Source organism: Chenopodium album, chromosome 11, assembly GCF_948465745.1.
Source record: "Chenopodium album chromosome 11, dcCheAlbu1.1, whole genome shotgun sequence".
Lineage (NCBI taxonomy): Eukaryota > Viridiplantae > Streptophyta > Magnoliopsida > Caryophyllales > Amaranthaceae > Chenopodium > Chenopodium album.
The window spans coordinates 32,482,588-32,508,815 of NC_137844.1; the positions used below are offsets into that span (position 1 = coordinate 32,482,588).

The 26,228-nt window shown below is 38.4% G+C and overlaps 1 long non-coding RNA gene and 1 pseudogene across 2 annotated transcripts; both read left to right on the forward strand.

Moving 5' to 3' along the window:
- Positions 1–3,692: 3,692 nt before the first annotated feature.
- On the forward strand, positions 3,693–7,524 carry LOC145568782 (uncharacterized). Of its 2 annotated transcripts, none has more exons than XR_014095954.1 (4): positions 3,693–3,897; positions 4,645–4,715; positions 5,724–5,744; positions 6,724–7,524. It is a non-coding gene; the product is annotated as an uncharacterized LOC145568782 (long non-coding RNA). The 2 variants fall into 2 exon arrangements; XR_014095955.1 differs by having other exon boundaries at positions 5,728–5,744.
- A 2,390-nt stretch (positions 7,525–9,914) lies between these two features.
- On the forward strand, positions 9,915–12,069 carry LOC145566515 (L-type lectin-domain containing receptor kinase S.4 pseudogene; annotated as a pseudogene).
- Positions 12,070–26,228: the final 14,159 nt, after the last annotated feature.

Below are 26,228 nucleotides of genomic sequence, written 5' to 3' on the forward strand. Positions count from 1 at the left end.
CAACTCTTGAAATTCCATTCCCAAGGCATGGTTGGGTATTTATAGACTTGGCATCTCCAATCCCCATGATATCTTTCAATGTGGGACATTCAATAAAAGTGAATTTTAGCATTTAATTTAATTCCAAAATAAATTAAATTGCATAGAGAAATAAACAAGCAACACATGTAAAAAAACAAGAAAGGGGTTAGGTGAGAATCACAAGGGGAGGACCACTTCCTCCCTTATGCCTCAAGGCATACCCGGATCTAATCCTTGCCTGCCACATTGCCGTGGGTAGGAAGTAGCCAAACAAGCAAGCTCGAGACTGCTTGTGCGCTGCTAGGCCTGGTTAGGCTGCTCATGCTAGCAGTAGCTAGCTAGCGAGGCCTAGCGCGCTTGTGTGTGGATGACCTTGCTAGCACTTCTAGCATGCGTGCTCGGCTAGCTCGCCCAGCAAGCACGCACACGCGGCTGCTGGGCTTCCAGCCAAGCATGCGACGGGCTAGCATCTCTTCCTAGACTAGCCCTAGCTTGACTATGTTCTTACTAAACCATGACAAGGCTATGGCTAGCGTTGTTTGACATACTAAATATTGCTGGACTTATTTACTCATCTCGTCAGTTCCTAAAATCGACTCGATGTTTGACGTTCGGCTTCGATGATCCAAACTCGGAATTCGACGTCTGAGTAAGAATTATCTTGATTGATGTACGAAGACCTTCGACTTAATTTGTCGCCTTAGTTTGGTTGTACACTTAGGTGTGACTTATTGGGTTCAGTCAAAGGAAAGCTGTGAGATTAATATAATTAATCTCATTGACTCGACTTTTCGATCACTTGACTTCACTAAATAATTAACTCCGTAATGAATCTTAAACCTTGTATCAGAATAATACACTTGTTCAAAGGACACCATTCCTTTCAATCTCCCACTTGTCCTGCTTACGGACAAGTGTGCAGTATGTGTATTGCCATTTTCTATGTCGCTTAATGCCTCTTAATGAACTATAAGATTTATCGTCATCCTTAACATCCAGAAGTGTTCCTCGAAATTTTGAGTTCGACTGTCAAGTACAGATGATTTTACAAAATCCATCTGAGCACGACCATGCATTTTCACAGTCTCGTTCTTCGAGAGGCCTTGTAAACAACAAAGACATATTTTGTATTGTTAATAGGAGAAATTCTCAATCTTGCATTGTCAAGCTTCACTTACTAAGAGATCGACCTAGCTGTCCTAGCGGCGCCTTAATAATCCCCTTTTACGGAAGACGTGTGACAACATCAAAACAGACTAGTGCTCAAACAAGCGAACTTACAATACTTATGGTTGAGGAAAACGTATCGATAACCTTAGTGGGATGTACTTATAACGATTTTAAATTTCTTAAATTATTCTCATAGGTCGATTTGGTATAGTTCAAAACTAATATCTGGTTATCTGTGCAAATAATTTATAACTTTATGTCCTCGTAGCACAAGAAACGGTGCTATAAATCATACTGCACACTAATCTCACATGTTTTTTAGTCTTCCAACCTTTAAATGACCTCGATTAGGGTTTATTTCGATATGACCAGGCCATCAATGTTAACTGAATAGGTGTTTTCTTATCCAAGACATTGTCTTGATACAATATATTGAATATTGTCAAATCAAATGGACTTATTATTTAATTCTAATCCATAATTAAATAGCCATGGAATATTAATTTTTGCGAAAATTAAAATTACTCTGTGATAAGGTAATTTGTTTATGATTTTTAGAGGTGAGCAAATTTTGTAGGGGTGGGGTGAGTAATATTGAAGGGTGAAGTAATTGTATATGATTTTTAGGATTGGTCAACTTATTTAGTAATGGGTAAATTATTTAGCGGTGGACAATTTAGTAGAGATGAGTTAATTTGCATATGATTTTTAAGGTTGAACAAATGTGTTAGGAGTGAGGTAATTGTGTATGATTGTTAAAGGTAAATAAATTTGTTCGGGGTGAGTAAATTATTTAGGGGTAATCAAATTATTTAGGGGTGAACATTTGATTTAGGGGAGAGATAATTACATATAGAATTTAGATGTTAGAAAATTATTTAGATGTAAGCAAATTTTTAGAAGTAATTGTATATGATTGTTTAGAGATTGTGAAGGAAGCTCACTTATTATGTCCAAATGTAATAGATTTTTCGTGGTTAATATAATTTCAAACATCTCCACAAATTACAATTGTACAAATCACAATCATACACTCATAAAAATTTATATACCCAAATAAATTAACATCGAAACTATATTGGTTAAAATTATTTCTTGCATTGACAACTATTTCTTACATCACGTTTTACAAATTGGACCTGCGCATTGTGGCGAGAAGTCCTTACTAGTAAAAATAGAAACAAATGAAGCAGCGAATGCTTTCTACCAAAAATAAATAATAAATAAATAAATGCAATAAAGAAAACTGAGTTTTGAATGAGATATGCTTTTTGCCCTTATCCATGCCATATCTTCTATTCAGGGATGTCCACTTAATTATTTTCCCCAGTTTCAAAATTATAAAGTAGATTATTTTGACTTAATTACAGCTCACTAGTCCAAAGTCAATAGTCCTAAATTTGATCAAACTTACAAAAGTACAAAACCAATAATGCCGCACTAGTAATACCGACCTAAATAAAATCATAATGCACAAAGTCCCCACTATTTCCTTTTTATTTTAGGAGAAAATTGTGAGAAATGACCTTTTAAGTGGTCGACTTTTTAAAAAAGGACCTTTTAAGTTAAAATTTGTGAAAAAGGACCTTTTAAGTTGCATTTTGTTTGTAGAGGACTAGAGGGTACTTGGGTGCTCTTGCGTGGTGGTCAACGCCGGACCTCCGGCGTTGACTCCGGCATTGACTATCACATGACTTATTATTATTTAAAAAAAAAAATTCCCCAAATTTTCTTCTTTCCCAACCTAACCCTTTCATTCCCCCCCTTTCCCTCTTTTTCTCTCTCCTCCTGGAAACTCTTTTTTTTTAAAACATCCTGGAAACTTAAACAACATGACAGTAAAAGACCATAACACATAAAGATAAGGAAGATCAAATTGTTGGGATTTAATTTATAGCATATTCATTCATTCATACTCCATATCTACACCAAAACATTGTTCATCAAAATATTGTTCATCAACCAAAATATCCAAAAGACGGAGCATAATTCTAAGTACAGACATAGTTTACCAAAACACAAATGTTTACAACATTAATCAAATTTTAGATAAACAACTTTGCTGGGAAGGTTACGATGCTTGGAATGCATTCACATAAGCTGTCTTCCTTCTCTTATTTCTTGTTATAGTAGGTTGCACTACCACAAAAACTAGATTACAGATCACAAAATATAAAACGGTTATCAAAGATAGGCGTTCTCCAGAAGAATATAGAACGTATTTGTGCAAGAGGCGTTTTATGAGTTATTTATAGAACGGTTAGAATAGCTAACCGTTCTCTATTATTTTACTCAAATAATAAAAAACAAATAATTATTCATTTTAGATGATACAGAACGGTCATCTTGACAACCGTTTTGTATTTATTTTTATTCTTTATTTTTTAAAAAAAATTTTGGAGGGATATTTATGTGGACCATTGGGATATTTAGAATTACCCTAATTATTCAAAGGCTGCTTAACATGATTGAAATGCTTTTATAGTGCACTATCACTAATTCACTATTCACCAGAGTATTAACTGCTTACTGCTTCAAAAAACGATGAAAAGTAAAACCTGCTGTTGCTCAATCCACCAATTACTGCTTCGCCGCCCTACCGCACCACCGTCGCCTCATCTCCCCACTGTCGTTCCATCGCCACACTGTTGAACGTCTACTTCACCGCATCGCACCGCTCCGCTACACCGCCACTGCACTTTCTAGGTAATTCGTTCAAATTTTCTTGATTCGGATGAGTTTGTCAATCTAGTTGTATTAGTCAATCGAATTTTTCAATTCAACTGTAGTGAATTCATCGTTTTCATCCATTACAGTAATTTCAATCGAATTTTAGGTGGATTTAAAAAATTTACAATTTTAGTTTTTGGGAAATAATTCAATCGATTCTTATAAATGCAAATAATTCAATAAAATTGCAGTTTTTTCAATCAAATTACACTTAATTTATTCGAATTACAAGAAATTTCAGTATTAATCAAATTATTTTCTCCAAATTATTCTTACCTAGGTCAAATATAGAACCCTAATTAGATTAAGAAAGAAGGGTAGGGGAAATTGATTACCACTAGATTATTATGTTCTATTTGTAAATTATTTTAGAAAAATTGATTTGCTTTGCTTTGCTTTCATAAAAGGGTTGGTTATGAGATGTTGTGATTGAAATTCAGTGATGATTAAATCTAATTCTAGTGATGTATAATAGTAGTCATGGTGTTTGTGGATTTTAGGTAGCTTATTGTGAAGAGAGAAGAGCAGGAAATCAGAATCTTTTGGAAGTGAATTTAATAATAATGATAAGGTGGCAGAGTTGATTAAGGAAAAATTCTTGTTGGTTGATTGTGAAGAGTTGATACGTTAGTGCCCCTCCTCCCCTAACACTAGTAATATTTGTTGATTATATCTGCATCCTACTTTTGAAACTATAACGTCAACTAATCCATCTCTTAACAGTTAACAGGGACTTTTGCTAAGTCATCCAAAGAAAGACATGGTGACATTGCAGAATACCAGCCATTTATAAAGTATGTATCTTGTTTCATACTGTAGACACCCAAATATGTCTCCCCAAAACCAAACCCAGTGATGAATACCTTTTGCGTCGAATGATAATCGAACGAGGTGAAAGTGTGAAAGGTCACGTGTTGCGGTTAGTTTTTATTAAAAATTCTTTCTTTCTGTTTTTGAAAACAACTCTATTTTAAGAAAACAGCCAATCCAGTTTAGTTTGGTCCACGACAAAGGTCCAATAATAGTGTATTGGATGGGGCTTGCAAAGAGATTTCCAATGATATATTATAAGCCCAATTCCGATGAATAATGAGGAAGTTATGGCCAAAATACTAAACTAGGCCCGGTTTGATCTTTACATGCGGCCCAATGATTTAGGGGAGGGCCCAATGTTAATTATTATTCCTAAAGTTATTAGAATTGATTATAGTCTTCTAGAATCCTTTAGAAGGTTCTCTTTAATCCTAATAAGGTTAGAATTAATAATTATATTTTGATAAGTTTTATTTGAAATAAAATATTATTTTATAAAAAATACGATTTCAGTTTTCATACGGACTTTACAAATCGATTTTGATTGATAAGTGGACTCCGTGTTTGAAAGCGCGTAGGAATCCAGGCTGTCGCCAAACGACAGGCTTGTCGCTAAGCGACAGACCCTGTCGCCACGCGACATACCTTGTCAAATTCTACCTATTTTCGGACTATTTTCTTATAAATAGGGTCCTAAACCTCCGTTTTTCTCATCAATTCTCATCTACAATCAACTATCTACAATTAATCATCTTTCTCTCTCAAAAGCTAGAAGCTTTCTCTATTCTTTTTCTAAACCTTCCCTCTTACAAAATTCCGCATTCACGAGATCTAGATACACCTAGCCAAGTTCGAAGTTTCCTTCGCCCTAGACGTGAAAGGTTATAATTTCTGAGGGTTTGGTCCCAAATCTCTATTTCAATTATTTAATTTAATCGTTTGATTTATTATTTTCTTTGAAGTTACTAACGCGTGTATTTTGTTATTAGAAAGAGGCGCGAGGCATCAAAGTATGTAGTTTTATTTCTCTATTCTTGTAGAAAGCATGTTTAAATTTGTTTAATTCCTAGTATCATGTTAGGATGTTATTATTGCTTTCTAGTATCATGTTTAGGGTGCCTTTTACTCTTTTCTAATATCATGTTAGTATCATGTTAGAGCTAAAGCTTTGATCTTTATTATTTAGTGACATGCTAGGGTTTGTTATTAATCTTGTTAGTATCATGCCTAGGGTCTTGCTATTATATTTAAGCTTTATTTTTAACATGATTATAATTGTTATGATTATTATGGTGATTATCATGTTGCTTGTTGCTTTATATTGTTATTGCTTGATCACACCTTTTATGCATGTTTAAAGGGAATTTGTACTTGTAATCACGCTTAATAAGATAATTAATAATCTTGTTTAGTGCTAATTTGATTATAATTCAAGTGATCGCCAATAATAGTTTTATTTGTGCATTAAGTTCAACCAACATAGATAAACATGTGTAGGGTTAACCTATTAATTGCATGTTAGTCAGAAAGCGCACATGAATACGAGAAAAATAAAGTAGAGGCCTATTTAGGGCAGGTTCAATCTCTTTTAGGTTGGATTTGTACCTTCATCCCCGAACCCTATTTGGTTCAAGACCTTTTGGAGTTGACGATCTCATGGATCGTTAAGGGGTGTAATCTTCACCTTGTGAACGGTTTACAAGTTCCTAAAACTTGTTGGCGACTCTTTTGCTCTAGCTTCCTTCCCTTTGGACGCCACCATGCTTAAGTGTATGATCACAGTGGGGTTCATGCTTGGGGTTAATGGCTTGAAATATTCCCTACACATACTCTTTTCTTTATCTAGCTTTTTCTTTCATATATGTTGAATTGCTCTTCTTGAACTAACTTATTTAGAATATTCTGCTCCATTGGAATACATGATAAGTAATTACATCTGTGAGTTTGATTTTGCTATAAAATACTAATTGCTTTTCTTAATATGAGTAGAGAAATTCGTAGAAAGGCACTTTGGCATCTTGCTGTTGAGTTTCTTGGTGCACAGATCCAGAACAGAGAGCATTGTCATGTGAGTATCTTATCTTGAATTCCTGATCCATCCAATGACGTGTCTTAGTTTATAAATTTATCTTTGATAGTTGAACTAGGGTGTCAAGCTGTCAACACTCAATACATGTAGTTTCTTACTTTGTATTATTTTGTTGAGATATGGATTCAACCGATTTGAAGGTGTTGATCTTGATACTATCCCTCTTGTTGAGATGGAGAGATGTGCATCACAAATTCATTGATTGTTCGTGGGCAATGTTTTGGATGCTCACTATTTACACTAAGTCACTAATTCACAATCGTTATATGTATCATAAGCCTTGCTTTCATCACCCTATTTTAACTGATTTAAACTTATGTTCACCGATTCTATATTATGTTTTCACTTATTATAGCTCTGATTTAATTTGATAGTACTGAAAAAACCTTACTTTTACTGCGAAAGAATGATGTATTTTACGTTGTTTTGCAGCATATTGACAAAGCTCCTCCTACATATTCTCGACAAATGATCGACAAGCTTAGGGGAAGATGGATTTCATATGTTACCGGATGCCATCAACCAAATGACGACGTTGATGATTTATGTGGATTGTAGATCTATGGTATTGGTATATCTAAGCTAGATTATACTTTTTAATTTATTTTTATCAACATTAATAAGAAAGGTGTTTTGATAAATGTATATATCTTGTATTTGTATAGAACAAATTTCTAATGAATGATTAAATTTAATTGTTGGATGTCTTAAATTATATGAAGTATATATTTATGGCTTTGGTTAATTCTATTATACTGAAATTGTACATACTAGATCATGAATTTCTTTTACACAGGAAATGTAGATTTTTTCTTACAGGGTAGATGTAAAAGATAAAATACAAGGATACAACAATTATACGTATACAGGAAAAAAGTCCAATAATATCGTCAAAAATAAAATACAGGAATAATACAACTAGCAGGAAAATAACGCAATATATGATCTCTTGATTGGATTTTTTTTTTTTTAAAAAAAGAAACTTTAGAGAACGGTTATCTAACTCAACCTTTCTCTATTGTAATGCAACATAGAACTGTTGAGTACTCTAAACCGTCCTATTTTCCTTCATTATTGTACGATTATAGGAAGGGTAAAGAGAACGGTTGTGACTAACAACCGTTCTCTATTTGTTAGTATATAAAACGCCTAATTGACCCGTTCCCTATACTTTACACATCACTTAGCAGAAGAACGGTCCTAAAGCGTTCCATAAAGCCTATTACAACCGTTCTCTAAGCCCTTTTTTGTACTAGTGTTGGCTGGCAGACTTTGATTTTTTTGATGTAGATGGTGCTTGTGAAGTTCTAGATGTTGTTAAAGCAGGGGTTAGTGCTTGTGAAGTTGCAGCTGTTGTTGAAGCAGGGGTTGTAGATGGTGTGGCCTGTTGTGAAGTGTTGGCCCCTTTGTCTCCCTTTGGTGGTCTGCCACCTTTGCTCAAAGGCCCTTTGCTCAAAAGTGGTCTGAAACATTTTGTTTTTGAACGACCTAAGCCACCACACCTTTTGCAATTGTTTTGCTTCTTTGGCCTATTCACATACTTACCCTCACCAAGTTCTTTCTTTCTGTTTTTCTTTGAAGGCCTGCCTGGCAAAACCCTATATGGAGGTGGGAGGGGTTTTGGCATGGTGGAGTTCTCCCATTGGTTATGACCTAGCATACCAGGGAACTTAGGAGAATAAGTTGCAGCATAAGTTGTTACATGATAGGCTGGATGCACATACTCTTTGTAGTTCAATCTTCTCTTTGCAATGCAAGCTAATGCATGCCAACATGGGATTCCCATCAAGCTCCTTCTATAACAACCACAAGTTTTATTTTGAAGGTTCACAACATAGGTATCTTCCTCATGGTCCACTTCAAACTCAAAAATATCAGCTTGTCTGATTCTCATGTTGCAGACTTGTTTCCGTCCCCTCTCAATCATCTTTACAAGACTTGGCATTATAAGACCATCAAAATCCTTTAAGCCTTCTCTCTTGGCACAACTTCTCATCATCACAAATCTACGATTCCACTCTGTTTTGGATGTTTTTGTCCCTCGGGAGAGTTACAACTCGAAGACTGGTCCGACTGGCTCTGTACCTGCAAAATCAACGGAGACTCCGGTTGGGTGGAGCTCCGCCTCCGACGATCAAGTTAGAAACTTGAAAAAGGATAAAAAGTGCGGAATTTAAGGTTGGGATATGCTTGGATTCCAAGCTCAGATATTCTCTGATATGAGAGAAAATGGATGTAATAAATGATTGTGAATTGCCCCTAAAATGGGGGAATATCTCCCTATTTACAGGGTCATGGGGAAAAGTGCCCTCTACTAGGTCATTCTGACCTAGGGCAGGTGGGCTGCGCCGCAAAAGTGCGGATTTGGGGAATTGGGGCCCTTGAAGGCCGCAATTCTGAGAACTGATCTGGGAGTGCCACGTGTCAGCTGGGGTTTGGTCAGAGGTGACTTGCCAGCCTCTGACACGTGGCAGGCCCTCATTGGTCCAAGCGTTTAAGGTAAAAATAACCCAAACATTTGCCCCTCACAAGTGGCACGTGACAGGCCACGTGGCGCCGGTGACACGTGTCCACCCGTGAAAGGTGAACAGTAAAAACGACTCTTTTAACGGAGGTGTGACGGGGATTCCGCCGTTTCACCCTCCTATAAATAGGGATTTACCCCCGTCTCTCTCCACTTCACTTTTCAATTTTTATTGACTTTTTAGAGAGAGAAAGAGAGATTTTAGAGAGAGGTGCTCTGATCCCGGTTGCGTTCTAGCAAATTCAAGATCTCCGTGTGCTTTCTCAAAGTCACCCGGTCACCGGTTGTTGCTTGTTTTCAGATTTTCAGAACTTAAAAGTAAGGTAACTATCCGTTCCCTTCTTTTAGTTTTTTCTTCTTTTAGCTTGTATACATTCATTTCTGGCTGTATACATTAGTTTTTCAAAAAATAAAATGGACTCTCCATCCGCACACACGACACTGCCTAGGACATTCAGCCGGTCTCCTGGTACGGCTGAGTCTAGAACCGGTGGTGTCTTGTTTGGAGTTTCAGAAATGCTTTGCTCATCTCCGGCTTCCTCCCTCTCTGTGTCTGTGCAGGAGACAATGGATAGAGTAAAACAAACGACTACCAAACCCAGGTGGCGGCGCACTAGGAAAGTGCCCGCTGATAAAGTTGTGAGAGAAGAGGACTATGAAGGTCCTGATGAACAAAGTGACTCCCAGAAGGATGCCCCCCTCCACTTCCTCAAGTAACGAAATGGAAGAGGGAGACGGTGAGGAAGTCGCCTACTCTCCAGAGCAGCAAAATAACTCCGACGGTGAAGCCGCTGAGAGGTCAGAGGCCGAGGCATCCGGCTCTGACCAAGACGACCTTGCTGAGGCGTACCCGAATTCAAGACCCTCGGAGGTCAAGGCATGGCCTTCGTCATTTCCCCTTCAAACAACCTCGGTAAGGCCCTCCCTAGTCAATACCTTGGCCTTTTCAATGCGGCGGATATCAGAAACATCACCAACCATATCTTTGCAGTTGAATTCGACACGGTACAGGATTTCGAGTTTGGTGATATAAATGATAATCATATTGGTATTGATCTTAACGGCTTGGTGTCGAACTTCTCTGTTCCAGCTACATATATTATGGAGAATTCTACCAAACAGAATGTGTCCATGAAAAACGGACATACCATTAAAGCTTGAATTGATTATGATGCTACAAATCATCTTATAAATGTCATTATATCACCTTTTCCTACAAAACCAAGTGTTCCTTTAATTTCATACAAATATGATCTTATCGAAATTTTTGAAGAAGAAATGTAAGTTGGATTTGCTGCTGCAACTGGTTTACTAGCAAGCTCACATTACGTTCTTGGTTGGAGTTTTAATATGAGTGGTCCGGCCAAATCTCTTCCAATGCCTTCACTCCCACACCCTTCTAGTACCTCTAATAGTAAACACAAGGAAACTTTGGCCATTTCTTTGTCGATTTCGGTATCGATTTTTGTCTTTCTCGTTATTATACGTGTCATTTATGTGATTGTCAGAATTAGAGACCGCGAAATAATAGAAGAATGGGAGCTAACAGTCGGGCCTCATAGGTTTCGGTACCTCGAACTGAGAGAAGCAACAAGAGGGTTTAAAGAGAAGGAGCTACTTGGGAGAGGTGGCTTTGGAAGGGTGTATAAGGGGAGTTTAAGAAAATGTAATACCCAGATTGCGGTAAAGCGAATAAACCACGAATCGAAACAGGGGCTACCTGAATTTGTTACTGAAATTGCAAGCATTGGTCGCCTACGCCACCGGAATTTAGTCCAGCTTTTAGGTTGGGGTCGTCGTAGAGGCGACTTATTGCTTGTGTATGATTATATGCCTAATGGAAGCTTGGATAAGTACTTGTTTGATCAAGAACAACAAGGTTTTTTACTTAGTTGGGAACAGAGGTTTAAAATAATTAAGGGTGTTGCTTCTGGGCTAATGTATTTACATGAAGGGTGGGAAAAAGTTGTTATTCATAGGGATATTAAGGCGAGTAATGTATTACTTTTTTTTTTTTTGACGGGGGAGTAATGTATTACTTGATGGTGACTTTAATGGTCGACTTGGTGATTTTGGGCTAGCACGATTGCACGACCATGGGGCGGACCTAGGCACGACTAGGGTCGTAGGCACATTGGGCTATCTAGCACCGGAGTTGTCACGAACGGGTCATGTAACAACTTGCTCTGATGTGTTTGCGTTTGGGGCACTTTTACTTGAGGTAGTATGCGGGAGAAGGCCTATAGAGCCAAGGTTTAAAACTGAGGAGCTAGTACTAGTTGATTGGGTTTGGTCAAAGTGGAATGAAAGGAAAATAATGGAAGTAATTGATCCTAAATTGAGAAGCAAATTCAACCATGTAGAAATCTTAATGGTATTAAAGCTAGGATTGAAGTGTTCGTGTGACGATCCTTGGTTTCCACCGAGTATGAGGGTCGTAGTGAGGTACTTGGATGGAGAGATGGCATTGCCAGAGGTTTTGAGAGCACCTAATACAGATGATGAGTTGATGGTTTTAAGTAGAGAACCTAGGCATTAAGGTTTTGTTTACTCATTTGCAAGGTCTTCTTCTGAGGTGAGTCTGCAATCACATAGTACTGGAGATAGAACTAGGGGTGCTAATAGCTATGCTAGTGTTAGTCCAAACACTATGTGATAAGTACATCAATGTGATACATTTTTTTTTGTTGATGATCGACTAGATGTATACTTGTATTACATAAGTGAGGCAATATCCATTTTTTTTGGAAATGAATAATCTTCTTCCATCTGTAATTCTGAAAATGATATTAGTGTATACAACTATACAAGTATTAAAGGTGAATGTCTTCAAAAAGATAGCTCCAAGTGAATCTGAATATCACAATTTGTAATTGAAAAAAATTATGACAAATTTTTGCGAAACTTTTTCATTGGTGCTATATCTCATTAAAATTCTACTTTATTTTTAAATGCAATACTTGTACGCTATTTATTTACCCCTTTTGTTTTTTAAATGTCTCATTGGGTCTTTTAGCACTATTTCATTTGATCTACTTTGATCAATGTTAAAAGCGGTGTTTTGTTAGTACTTGTTGAAATCATCGCAATAAATGTTTCATTTATATTTCATTGTTTTAATTCACAGTGATTGATAATTAAAGATATTACTGATCAATGTTCTACATTGGCATATATGTCAAAATGACAAGGGACTTAAAAATAAAGAAGGATTATTAACTTTAACGTTATTTTTTTTTATAAATATACATTTATTTAATATTATTATATAAGGCTTCGTTCACTTCACCTTATTTTTACTGAATTGAAATTATTTTTACTGAACTGAAATTATTTTTGCTGAACTTAAATTATTTTTACTAAACTGAAATTAATTTTAATGAACTTAAATTATTTTTGCTGATCTGAAATTATTATTTATTGAATTTTATTATATTTTTTCTTTGAAGTTATCGATTTTTACTGAACTGAAATTATTTTTACAGAACTGAAATTAATTTTACAGAACTGAACTTATTTTTACTAAACTAAACTTATTTTTACTAAATTGGAATTATTTTTAATGAATATTAATTTTTTTTTAAGGTGAAGTGAACAGAGCCTAATACTTCGTATGTTGTTAGATTAGTCACAATATCGATTATAACTTAATGTTTGTAGATTTTTTACTGACAATTAATTAATTAGAGATACTAATGGTCAGTGTTTTACTATGAGAGCTAAGTTATTAGCTTTCTTAATCAATGACCAAGAGATGAAATTAAGTTGTAGGCTCCTTTATGTTATTTGACTAACAACATGAGATTGAATAAGATTAATCAAATCAAGGGAATGTTTGTGTCATCTTGATTAAGCTTTAGGACTTGAGATTATGTTGTGTAACCATGAAAATAGGTTATAGTTCATGGTTCGATTCTAGCTTGAGAGATCAGAGTAGCTTGTGTGTCTTAGGTGATTTTCCCAAATTTGTCCCTGTTAATTGAGACGACCACTACAAGAGAGGGGGTGAATTGTAGGTGAGTTCCTATAGCTATTTTCGCAGAATATTAAAACAGAATGTAAAGGAACTTGCACATCACACAGTATTTTACGAGAAAACCTTCTAGGGCCCAATTGAAAGTAAAACCTCGACTCTCTAAGGGATTTCACTCACAAACCAATTCACTAAAATAGGGCAAACACACAAGTTACAACCTATTATAATCAAACCTAAAACTCACAAGTTCCAGACTGAATTTGCTACACAGTAGAACCCTATTCTACCTAATCTAAGTTCCTAACATAGATCCACTCTGTACTCCTTGAGTACTTAAACTCTCAGTCTCTCAAACGAAGCCTACAATATTGTATGTAGTTATAATTCACTCACCCAAACCCAGCCAATACAAACACTTGACTTTTAGTATATGAAAGGAAAGCTACACATGAAATCCGAAACTAATATAACAAAGTATGGACTTGGCAAACTTACACAATTAAGGACTCTTCAGATTCTTCACGCATAAACTCACAAGTTGTGTGAAATCTGAATTCTACCTTTTATACAAGATTAATTCTTGTAGAATGTAGGATTTTCAAAAGATAGAATTAATTAAATTGCCGAATTCACAAAACTCGTTTTTAAGTAAATCCTTTGTGAAGAAAATCTTTTTAGAAAACTTATCAAAGATAAAATCATGAAAAGAATAATATCTTTTAAAACTGGATTTTATCAAATAAAATCTTTTAGAAAATCATAAACTTAAACATATCTTTTATAAACATTCCATTTTGTAAGCTTGTCAAGCTTTGCCACGCTTCCAATAAATTTCATGTGTAATCTTACCAAACATATTTACAATTATCCTTAAAATATAAATTAGGAAAAATTGTCAAATATAATACAAACTGTGATCAATCCGTTAAAAATAAGTCGATCTTTTAATTATTTCTAAATAATACAAACTTTGAGTGATATCAACTTTAAACAAGTTATTTTACCTATAACTTATTTGGCCGGTTAATTTTTTTAGTTATCTTATAAAGTTGTTTGATAGTTTTAAAAAAATAATACAATGTCACGTGTTCCATATAACCTGTTCATGAGGTAACTAATCGGTTTTAACTTGTTTAAAGTAGATACCCCTCAAAGTTTGTATTATTTTTGACAATTTTTCCTATAAATTATTAGACAAGTTCTAACTTTTAAGTAAATTTTAAGATTTTTAAAAATTCCATCAATAATGTAATTTCAATTTAATTATTAATGCAATTTTTATCTTTGAATTAAACAAAGTTTGGCATTTAATGTTTTGTTTATTGAAAGCATAGAAACAACTTGAGTAAATTTGAAAATAACTTGAGTACGAAAGTTAAAAATTTATGAAAAATCGACTTTATCGCGGTGCGATATTCCATCGCGGCGCGATATTCCATCGCGGCGCGATACCTTTGACATGGCACGATAGGACTATACTGCGCGATGATTCTTATTCTGGTGCGATGCTTGATTTTTGCGATGCTGAGTTGACGCTTTGTCGTAAAAATGCAGGATTTTGTAAAATTAAAGTGGTCGTACATTGTACAGGCTTGCCTGTGTATCCTTACTAAGGAATCAGGCCGAATGTAGCTCTCTTTTGAGTATGATACTCAATTAAATCATGAGTAGAACTTTTTAAGTTTGTCAAGATTTGTCATATTCGAGAATTCTTTCCCGTCCAAAACTGGTAATTTAGCAGTGCCTCTAGATAGGATGGTTTTGACAATGTATGGTCCAGACCAATTAGGCCTAAACTTGCCTCTTGGATCTAGAACATTCTTTCTATGTGATTTTAACTCCAAGTCTCCTACTTTGATGTTTCTTGTCTTGACCTTCTTATTAAAGTGTCTAGCCGTGCGAGTTTGGTAGCGTTGGGTATGATGTATAGCTTCTAATCATTTCTCATCAAGTACAATTATCTTTTCATTTCTTGCTCTTGTCCATTCAACCTTATCGAGTTTACTCTCCAATGCTATGCGCAAGGACGGTATTTCTAGTTTTACAAGTTCTACAACGTCCATTTCATAGACCAAGGAGAACGACATATTTCCTGTGGATGAGCGAATTGACGTGCGATAACCCTAATGAGTGAAATGGAGTTTGTAAGGCCAATCCTCGTAATTTTCTATAATCTTTTCGATGATTGTCTTTAAGTTTATATTGGCTTCTTCTATTGCACCATTTGCGTGAGGTCTATATGGGGAAGAGTGGTGATGTTGAATCCCATATTTTTGAAGTAATTCCTCACAATTTGCTTGAAAGTGAGTTCCATTATCACTTATCATCTCATCTGAGACTCCTTATCTACATATGATGTTTCTTTCGATAAAGAGTGCTACATGTTTAGCTGTGAGTTTTGCATAAGACGCCGCTTCAACCCATTTGGTGAAATAGTCTTTGGCGCCGCGAATGTACTCATGGCCTCCTGTCCTAGGAGGAGTGATTTTTCCAATGATATCTATACCCTAATTTGAGAATGGCCATGGAGATGTGTAGGTGTAGAGAAGAGACGATGGAACATGATGTAAGTTGACATATATTTGGCACTTTGACATCTTTTAACGTATTGATGGCAATCTCTATTCAAGGTTGTTTCGGGTGTTTTTGTGATTTCCCCTAGGACATTGGTAACGCTCTACGGATAGACGGCCCGAACACCTACAAAATACGAATATCCCGTTGTCGGAATATTCGCCTCCGATGGTTAAGTTAGTAATCGGAAATTGGAAAAGTTAGAGAGAGAAAGTAGAGAGAAGTTGGAGGTGTTTTAATGCTTTATTGAATGTTATGTCACAATCCACCCCTCCCATCATAAATTATTGGGGTTTTTATAGGGGTGGGGAGTTACGCTTTTTTATGGTTGCTGCCCTAATATTTTGTACTCTGATTGGCGTCGCAATTAGGAGAGGACACGTGTCCTTGGGGGCGCCGTTTTGCGGCTTTCTTGGGATTTAGGCCTCCTGATGTAAGGAGGCCCTTGTCTCTCTTTTTCAAGTACTCTTTGTAGGGCTTGCATACGTGTCATCTTCCTATAGGGACACGTGTTGCCCTTTGATTCGGCCACGTGTCACTATGGGATTGGTCCATGCTTTGGGGGTAATTTTTACCCTAAACATTTGCCCCTCAGAGGGGGTGGCTCGTACTCTATGGGCCGCCTCCTCTAATTTTCTACTCGTCTAGATATGTCCGAGTATTTGTAGAAGTTTTGAACATTTCTTTGGTATGCGGACAGTACTGTCCGTCTTAATAGGGGATTCCTCCCTTGGGCTGAACTCTTTGTTTGGTTCGCCTGAAATTCCTTTATTGGACATTTCTGGGTCTTGAGGTCATGCGAACGGAACAGGCCGAATGTGTTTTAGGGAGGACACCTATTGTCCATAATTTTGGGATGGCGGTTTCAATTCCGCTGACATGGTCGTCTATTTCGATGCGCCGTTAGCCCGTTCGCATCCTCTTTCTTTTAGAATGACGGAATTGGTTTTTAACCATTTGAATTCTAGGTGAAATTTTTCAAAAAGTAACCGTTCCAATTCCTGTGCGGGAAAGACAAATTTACCGTGTTGGCCTTATAAATTTAGCCTATAAATATAAGACGTTTGACTTCATTTTGTTACTTTGGAACTTTGAGAATTTTAGAGAGAAGTTAGAACTTTTTACAGTGAGAAAGTGATTCCTCCCTAAATCCTCGAGAGCTCCACCGTAAGCTTGAGGTTTCTGGTCAGAGTTTTTGAATCTGGCTTAACACTCGACTTTGTCCGTTTCTCCTCATGAGGTCGGTCGTTCACCTGGGACTGAGGAGTCTAGAGTGGACGGGGACGAGTCATCTCCCTCGTGGAGTGGGTCCATTTCTAGTGCGTACCAAGCAACTCACCTGAACCTATTCGTCTCTGTCCATGTAGTCACAAATGGCATGGATCATGTAGACGTACGATAGGTATGCTGCCAGAAATCCAGACGATAGTCTGGCAAACCCAAGGGTTCCTTGTGATCTGAGTAACACAGACGGGGAGACCGCAAACACCACCACAAACACAAACACAAATACCGCCACGGTCAGTGGCGGCGAATGCTCGGTGGTCGAAGTGACGCTTCATTCGAAGAGCGCCAGAGGAGGCAAGGCATATCTTCTGCTAGGGAAGCATCTAGGCAGACTTCGGGCCTTCACTTTCCTCAATTTGCCAACTCGGTCAAAGATCCGGCCGAGTTGAAATCCTTGAAAGAACCTCAATTCTCTTCTTAGGCGGACGTTGGGGCGGACATTGGGGCGTCCGCCTGAATTCCTGAACTACCCTCATCACAAACTGCAAGGTCAGCTAGGCCTAGGACATGCATAGTAATTGTTGAACCGACCGACCTACATTCTCGCAGCGCTCCTCCTCCTAGAAATCAAGCGGACGCCAGGAGGAAGGATAAAGACAAAGGACCTTTTGAACCAGTGGGAGTCTATATCATCGAAGGAGGTCGGGGCTCCAAGACTAGGAGCTCGGCCGAGGCTGCTAAACTGGACACGGTGCTGTCCTCAGAATTTAGGGCCGCCCCTCACCCCGATGAAGGGGAGGCGGAGAATCAAGAGGCCGAGGAGGGGGGCGAGGAGGCCAATGCGGATAATTTTAAAGATCCGTACGCTTGTCCGGTGGAGACATGCCCTTGAGCTTCCTCAATGACGGGCTCAAAGAGTTCAAAAGTTTCCTCATGCTGTGAGAGGAGTATGAACTCAAGGCGCCGAAGCGTTCTCATTTTGTGGGCGCCTGGGAGAATGAGCGGCCGTGTCGACAATCTTTCAACGTTTATTGCGCTGCCTTGGAGGTGGGACTCCGCTTCCCTATTCACCCGTTCGTCTAGGAGCTCTTAGACGAGTACGACATTGCTCTCTTCCAGCTGATGCCGAATAGCTGGCTAAACATCTTTGGGTATCTGGTGACGTCCATTTAATAGGGCTTTAAGCATGACGTTCTAGTTTTTTGTGAGATTCACTCTATGGTCTGCCTGGACTCGGGAATGGACGGTTGGTTCATTTTGAGCACCACTAAGGACTACCTTGTGGTGATGGGAAGACTATCCAAGTGGCGTGACTGGAAGAAGTATTTCTACCGCATTAAGACAAAGATCTTGGAGTTCAACTTGCAGATGAATCGGTTTAATGCTAAACCCATCCACCTCGGCCGAGGGAAGCACTGACCCTACAAGCCACCCGTCCACCCTGACTATGCGTACCAACTTGACTACTTTGGAGTCAAGAGGGTGATTAGGGATGGCAAGAAGGTGGCCATGCCGAAGAACTGGATTCCCTTGTTCACCTGGCTTAGGGACCCGGTATTTATGTCGGCACGCAGCCTATACCGAAATCTTCCCCAAGGTGGAAACTCGTACCTTTGCCACTTTCAAGTAAATTGTGTTGAAATCTTTCTAACTTTTTCCTCTTTGTTGTACACAGAGAGCTAGCCATGCTAGACCCAGAGTAGAAGGGGGATGTGGATATGTGATAAAAGAATAATTGCGTTGTTAAACAACTACACCTAAATCAAATGCAACTTATAACACTCGACTTATCCTAATACAAGTATATGGCAAGAAGAGGGGTCGAACCACAGGGAAAAGCACATAAACACCGCATTCATCACTAAACTTTAAGCTATCTCGGGACAAAGGATAGGAATGACTAAGAGATTAAACTAAAGATAAAACGAGTTAAAATCAATATAACTAAACACCAAGGAAGATGGGTAGGTATAGATGCCGCTTGATCATGCAATAACATAAAAGCAAATCAATAGTGAACTAAACATGCATGAATATCGATATAAGGTTCAATCTAACTACCTTCCGGGGTTAATCGGTTTCTCCTAACATAGCCTCTACGTTTCCACACTAGAACCATATATTGGGAGGTGCAATCAAAGAACAATTGATAGAAATGAACCTTAACTAAGTCAACTTCCATTCCTTGTTAGCAAAGATTCACCTTTAATCAACTAACAATGTGCACTTGCAAGAAGATCAAAGAATATCAAGCATGCAAAGATTTTAATCACAATTAACTTAATCTCAATATTAAAAGCATGAACAATTAGCAACTACACCATCCCCACACCCTTGGCTAAGAGACTACTCACAAATCATGTTGAGAACAATATCAATCATCAAATCAATAAGCATCAACATGATTAATAAGCAAAGAAGGAAAATCAAAGTAAACAAGCAAAATTAAATGCAAAAGTAAAGAGAAAGAGTAAGAGATTGCTCATTAATTGAAGTTGAAGATCTACAAAAGATTAAACAAGCTTCTTCTTCAAAATCCAAGTTCATCAATGAAGAAATCCACACTTTCTCTCTCTACCAAGTGAAGACTAATAGTGTTTCTCTCTCTTGATTAAGCTAAAAATTGTGCAGCCAATTAAAACTAAGTTTTTTTCTAATTACATCAAAACATTCTAAAATGGGACTTATATAGTCCATACAGAGCCAGCTGAAATAGAGGAGTGGTCCGACCGAACACTGGGAAGGTTCGGCCGGACTACAGGATAGGTTCGGCCGGTCTACAGGGTAGGTTCGGTCGAACCTCCCTGATCCTGGTCTGGTCGAACTTCTGAGGTTCGACCACTTCTGCAAAATTGCCAAATTGCTTCTTGACTCTACCTCGGCGTTCGGCCGGACCACTGAGCAGGTTCGGCCACACCATGGTTCGGCCACACATTCAGGAGGTTCAGCCGAACCTCTTCTGAATCTTATTTCCTTCAACTTTTCTTGAGCTTAGCTTCCTCCTCTTGAAAACCCCGATGGTTCCTACAAAGTATAAGCATGGAAATAAAAAAAAATGTAGGAAAAAGGGGCAAAATCTAGGAAAGAAGATGCATAAAGGGAAAGGGAACTAAGTGCAAAGAAAAGGATGCAAACAAGCCGCAAATGTGGGAAAATGACCATCAAAATGAACCTTAATCGTGACATAAATGCCACTCATCAATATATCCGAGCTTGACTTAGCTCGGTACCAGGCTCGTCAGAAACTGTACGCGTAGATCAAGGAGGTACTGGTCGTCCGCTTATTTTCTTTTCTTCACTTTTTTTTATTTTTTTTATTTTTTTTTTCTGAGCTGGTAGGTTGGGAGAGGAGTCATTCCTTATTTAACTCGGACGATCCCAATTTGGCCCTTCGTCCGAGTTGAGACTCTGGAAGGGGCTTCCTTCCTACTTATGCTCGGACACTTTATTTCTTTTAGTTAGCCACTCCTACCCCAAGGTCAAAGAGGAAGCTGACGACCTCTACTTCAAAGGACGGGAAGCCGTCCAAGTCCAGGAAGTCCACTGCTATGAAAGTGACGTCTTCCAGCCAAGCGGCCAAGGCCACGCCGTAGACTGCTTCAAATCAGTCTAAGGGAGAGCCACCACAGCTGTCACCTGGTGGGGTCTCCAAGTCCATGGATCCAACTGTTGAGTTGATTCATGAGAAGTTCGTCCATGCGGACGATGGGGGTAAGTCGACTCCGACAAAACCGACCGTTCCGATCTCGACTCCACATGTCATGTTAGTGAAAAAATTTGATTAGTAGACGGCTCCCTCTCAGTTGGCCGAAGATCAACTCGGTCGCCAAGACGGAGAAAAGGGTGAACCTTTAACTCCTCCTCCTTTCAACCTTTCCACCCCACCATCTTTCTCGGATGGTAAGTTGGGTTCTTGACTTAGTCTTATTTTTAAGAAACTTATTTTGTTTACTCTAACCCTATTCTTGGCCATGTGCAAATATTGCCGAGGAGATGAATATAAAGTTACCCGGCCAGTCGCTTACGGGCAGGGACCAGAAGGCTATGAGGAAGCCATGCATTGAGCCGTCCCTCATGAGCAGCGGGACAAGTTTCGTGGGATTAATGATGGCTTCCTCGGCCCCATGATAAATTGCAGTTCTGAGGTAGTTTACTTTTCGGCTTATATGGCCGCTTTTGATTTTTTACTTAGAACATTTTTCACTTTTTCATGTTTGCTAACTTTTCTTTGTCCGAATATAACTCTTCCTTCGTCTCTGCGCCTTCTAAGAGTGGAAGGACAAGGAGAACGAGAAGATCAAGAAGGCTAGGGCCCTAATCAGGAGGACAGAGGACGCGAACACAAGCAACGTCGTCCTCCTGAAGATTCGTCATGAGACGCAAGTTTAAGGAGTGGGTGCGGTCGTCTGTTTTCTCTTCTTTGCTTATTTATATTCTTGTATTTCCTTTGGAAAGGAGAACTTTTAGACTAGCTTATGATTTCTCTTTCATATTTTTAGCTTAGTTGAGAGCTTCTCTCTCTAGTTTTAGGATTAGTTTAGGAGTAGTTTCAGAGTGAGAAAGTGAGGGATTTCAATGGTTGTTTGAGAGATTGAAGATTCAAGGTGATAATTGTATTGAAGATTTCCATCATCAATCAATGAAAATTTCTCACTCTGTCTCCTCTTTATTGCTTTGTTTGATTTCATATTTGTTTGATTTGGTTTGATTATTGATTCTTGATTAGTGTAGTTGTTCCTCTAAATTTGTTGATTCTTGAATTCCTTTTACTTTCTTGTTGTTTAGATGATGAATCTTTAGTAGTTGTTTGCTAAGGTTGGGTAAAACATGTATGATTGATGCATTGAGATTGATTTGGGAATTTGAGTAGTTCTTGTGTTGTAATTAAATTAATTAATAGAGGTTTGCATATTGTCTAGTTTGATTGGAGTAGCTGACCATGATGCTAAACTTGATTGCATGATTGAAATGATTGACATGACCACTTGATATTGATTTGATCATAATTGATTGAGTATTTGATTATGTTTCTCTTATTGTTTAGCACTAGAGAAATCTAGGTTAGAGAGTGTGAGGGTGATTAATTGAATGCTCTTAATTGTCCCTACTAATTTTCTTTACATTGCTTGCATTGCTTGATTCCCTAATTAGCTTGATTATCATGAATGCATGTTGATCCCCATTCCCTAGTGTTTTATTTGGTTGATTCTTGGTTAAGGTAGTTGATTAGTGCTAGCTTTCATCTTCGACTTCGACCTAGCTTAGGCGTTAATTGGAAATACTTGAACATAACCATTCCTAGTAGTTAGACCCTTGACTTACTTCTATACTTGTATTTAGGTTTGTTAAGTGATTATAATTTTGTTTGGCTCTAGGGTGGATTAGATAACGACCTACTTTTCCTTACGTCAGCGGCTTGGTTTTAATTGGTGCAAATTTTTGCTTTTCCATACTTAACATTTTTAGCAATATTTTCATGCTTTATATATGTCTGTACGTACGAGTATTGGGGGTATCCCCCTTTGTTCAGAATTCGCGTAGTCCATATTCCAGGTGGTTTGATTATCTTAGTGGGTTTTATAACTTAAAGGGTATAACGGCTAATAAGTTAATCAAATCATAATAATGATTGCCCTTGGACTAGGTGAATTCCGAATCAACATCTTATATGACCGCTTTATTGGCTTTGTTTGAGTTGTCCTTTGACACTATCTCTCGGACGCAACTCAAGAAATTTCATGTAATATCTCAACATGTAAATTTCTAAGTGTTGGCTGGGCTTATACACCTAGACATGCCCTTGCCCTTATTTGGGTAAAACTACCTTGGGCAATTTTTATGGCTTCCTAATGCTCAACCGTCTGACCATGTTGAGGTCGGACAGTTTGATTGACTTCACAGTCTCTGTGGCCGAGTTATGTAGCTAAGGGATGCCCTTGCTGTACACCTACTCGGTTGTTCTATAGCCCCTTTTAAAGGCCGAACTGTTATGTTGCAAGCAACGTTGTTATTATTTTCGTTCGGTATATCTGCTTAAATAATCATAAATAAATGGCAAAAAATTTAGATAACAATGTTCGACTATTAATTTTGTCAAAATTACATTATTGGGGTTCTACGGCTTTAATTAGAGTGCTCGGTCGTTTAGACCTAGTTGTATATACAAATTTTTGGCTAAGTACTAGATTTAAAAATAATACTTTCTTAGATTATCCGTATTCCAAGTACGAGGAATACGACGACCATCTAAAGCTTCGAGACGGTATGTACCATCCCGCACTTCTTCTCTGATTCAATATGGCTCTTCCCTGTTCGAAGTTAGCTTTCCGTCTTCATTAGCTCAACCAACTACTTCCATATAGCATTACCTGGAGGGTAGGCTCGTACATCTCAATTGGGAGCATGACTTTAGCACCTTAGACTAGAAAGAATGGGGTCTCTCCTGTTGAACTCTTGGCTATTGTTCAAATGAACCATAACACATTGACCAACTCATATGCTCAAAAGCCGCCTGCTTTCTCAAGCTTGCGCTTGATAACGTTGGAGATCACCTTGTTGTAAGCCTTAACGTGGCAGTTGGCTTGTGGGTGTCCGATTGAGACAAAACAGTGAGTGATGTATTGGGATCCATTGTCGAACACTATTGATTGTGGCACACCATAGCGAGTGATGATATTTTTCCAGATAAAGGCGGACACATATGTCTATTTGATTACTTAGACGGCCTCAGCTTCAACCCATTTGGTGAAGTAGTCTCCTGCTACTAACACATACCGCCTTACGCTGGAGTATACGACCCTAAGATGTTCATGCCCTATTTTGCAAAGGGGAGCAGACTGCTTATGGCCAACAAGCTATTTATCAGGCGGTGAATAAAGGTGGCAAACCTTTGGCACTTGTCACATTTTCACCATTTTCATGGTGTCCGAATTCATGCTCGGCCAGTACTACCCTAGGTGGGTAGCCTTTTCTGCTAAGGCCTGTCCGCCTATGTGCGATCCGCATTGTCCTTGATAAAGGTCATCTAACACATCATGCCCCCTCTCTAGGGTGATGCACTTCAAATATGGCTTAACAAACGCTCTTTTGAATAATTCCTCACTCTTCATTTTGAACCAAGCGGCCCTCCTCTTCATCAGCTAGCTCTCTTTGGGATCGTCCGGGAGTGTTCCACCCCTCAGATAGGAAACCACTCTGTCCATCCAAGTGGAGGTTCTGTCTATGATCTTCATAGGCTCGGCATCAATACTCGTCTTCTCTTTTACTTCCCAAAACACTGATCTGGGAGTATCATATGATGCCGAGGATGCTAACTTGGAGAGCGCGTCTGCTTGATGATTTTCTGAATGGGGAACTTGTTGCAGGGTGAAATGCTCTAGGCCCTCGGCCTCATCTTTCACCATCTGAAGGTATTTTATCATAGCCGGCTCCCTAGCCTAAAAGTCACCATTAACTTAGTTGACTATCAGTTGGGAGTCCAAACTAGCATCAATTTTTGTTGCCCCGGCCGCCTTACACATTCTAAGGCCAGCTAGAAGGGCTTCATACTTGGCCTCGTTGTTAGAAGCTTGAAACTAGAATCTCATAACATATTCAAACTTATCTCCCTCGAGAGACTGCCAAATGATACTAGCACCACATCCATTCGCTATAGCACTTTCATCCACAAAAAACTTCCAAATTTGTTCCCCTGCCAGCTGTAAATCCGACTGTGTCATTTTAGCTAGAAAATCAGCAAAGGCCTGCCCCTTGATTGCTCTCTTGGGCTCTAACGTAATATCAAAACCCCTTAACTCCAAGACCCATTTAAGCATTCGGCCACTGGCCTCCAATGTTGTGAACGACTTCTTTAGTTGTTGGTCCGTGTAGACCACTATTGAATGAGCAAGGAAGTATGGACTTAGCTTTTTTGATGCCATAAACAATGCCAGCCCAAATTTTTCAATGGGTGGGTACCTCAGCTCGGCATTGTGCAGGACGTGGCTTATAAAATACATGGGGATCTGATGGTCGTCTCTCTTAGCAAGGAGGACGGCACCTAAAGAGTGATCTGAAATTGCAAGATACATGTACAACTTTTCGTCTTTGAGCGGACTAACGAGCCTCGGAAGTGTATGCAGATGGTTTTTCAATTGTACAAAGGCTTCCTCCGTCACTTCGGTCCACTCGAACATGGCTTTTTTCTTGATTGTCCAAAGAAATATTGGCACTTATCCCCTAACCTTGACAGAAATCGGCCAAGTGCAGCTAGACAGCCAGTCAATCTTCGAACCTCTTTGATAGTTCTCGGCGATTTCATGTTTAGGACCGCTTGGATTTTTTCAGGGTTGGCCTCAATGCCGTGCTGATCAATTAGGAATCCGAGAAATTTACCAGACTTAACACCAAAAACAAACTTCTTTGGATTCAACATCACCTTATGCGACCTGAGTTCGGTAAATGTTTCTCGAAGGTCATTTAGATGGTCGGCCGGCTATTTTGATTTAACAATCATGTCATCAATGTACGCCTCCATATTCCGGCCGATCTGATCTCTAATGATAGTGTTGACAAGTCTGTAAAATGTAGCAGGGGCATTCTTCAAGCCAAACGACATGACTTTGTAGCAATGTAGGCCCTGCTCGGTCATAAATGCTGTTTTTTCTTAATCTTCTTCCCATAGAGGGATCTGGTGGAATCCGGAGTATGTGCCCATAAAGCTCGTTAGGGCGTCTCTGACCGTTGAATCGACCATGTAACACCCCGTCCTTTTAGAATTGGAAGCGTTAGTGAAAATACGCTTGAACGAGAGGTTACTTCACTTCGATTGTCAAAGTAAAATCTTTACCTAGGTCTAAAAGTTAAATTTAAGTCATTCAAATTAAGTTATTTAACTTAGCGCAAACTATGTGATGAAATTGAAATAAACAAAAGAACATAAACATAGACAAAAATTACATTAAAAAGCCAAGGGCAGAACAATCCTTATCGGCCAAATTGAAATCAAATTAAAACTAATTTCAAACTCATTAAACAATCAATTAACAACAAAGGTATACAAGCCCAAAGGTTGGTTTCTAAACTATCAATTCCCAACCCATCACCACATAGATCAAATAAGCAAA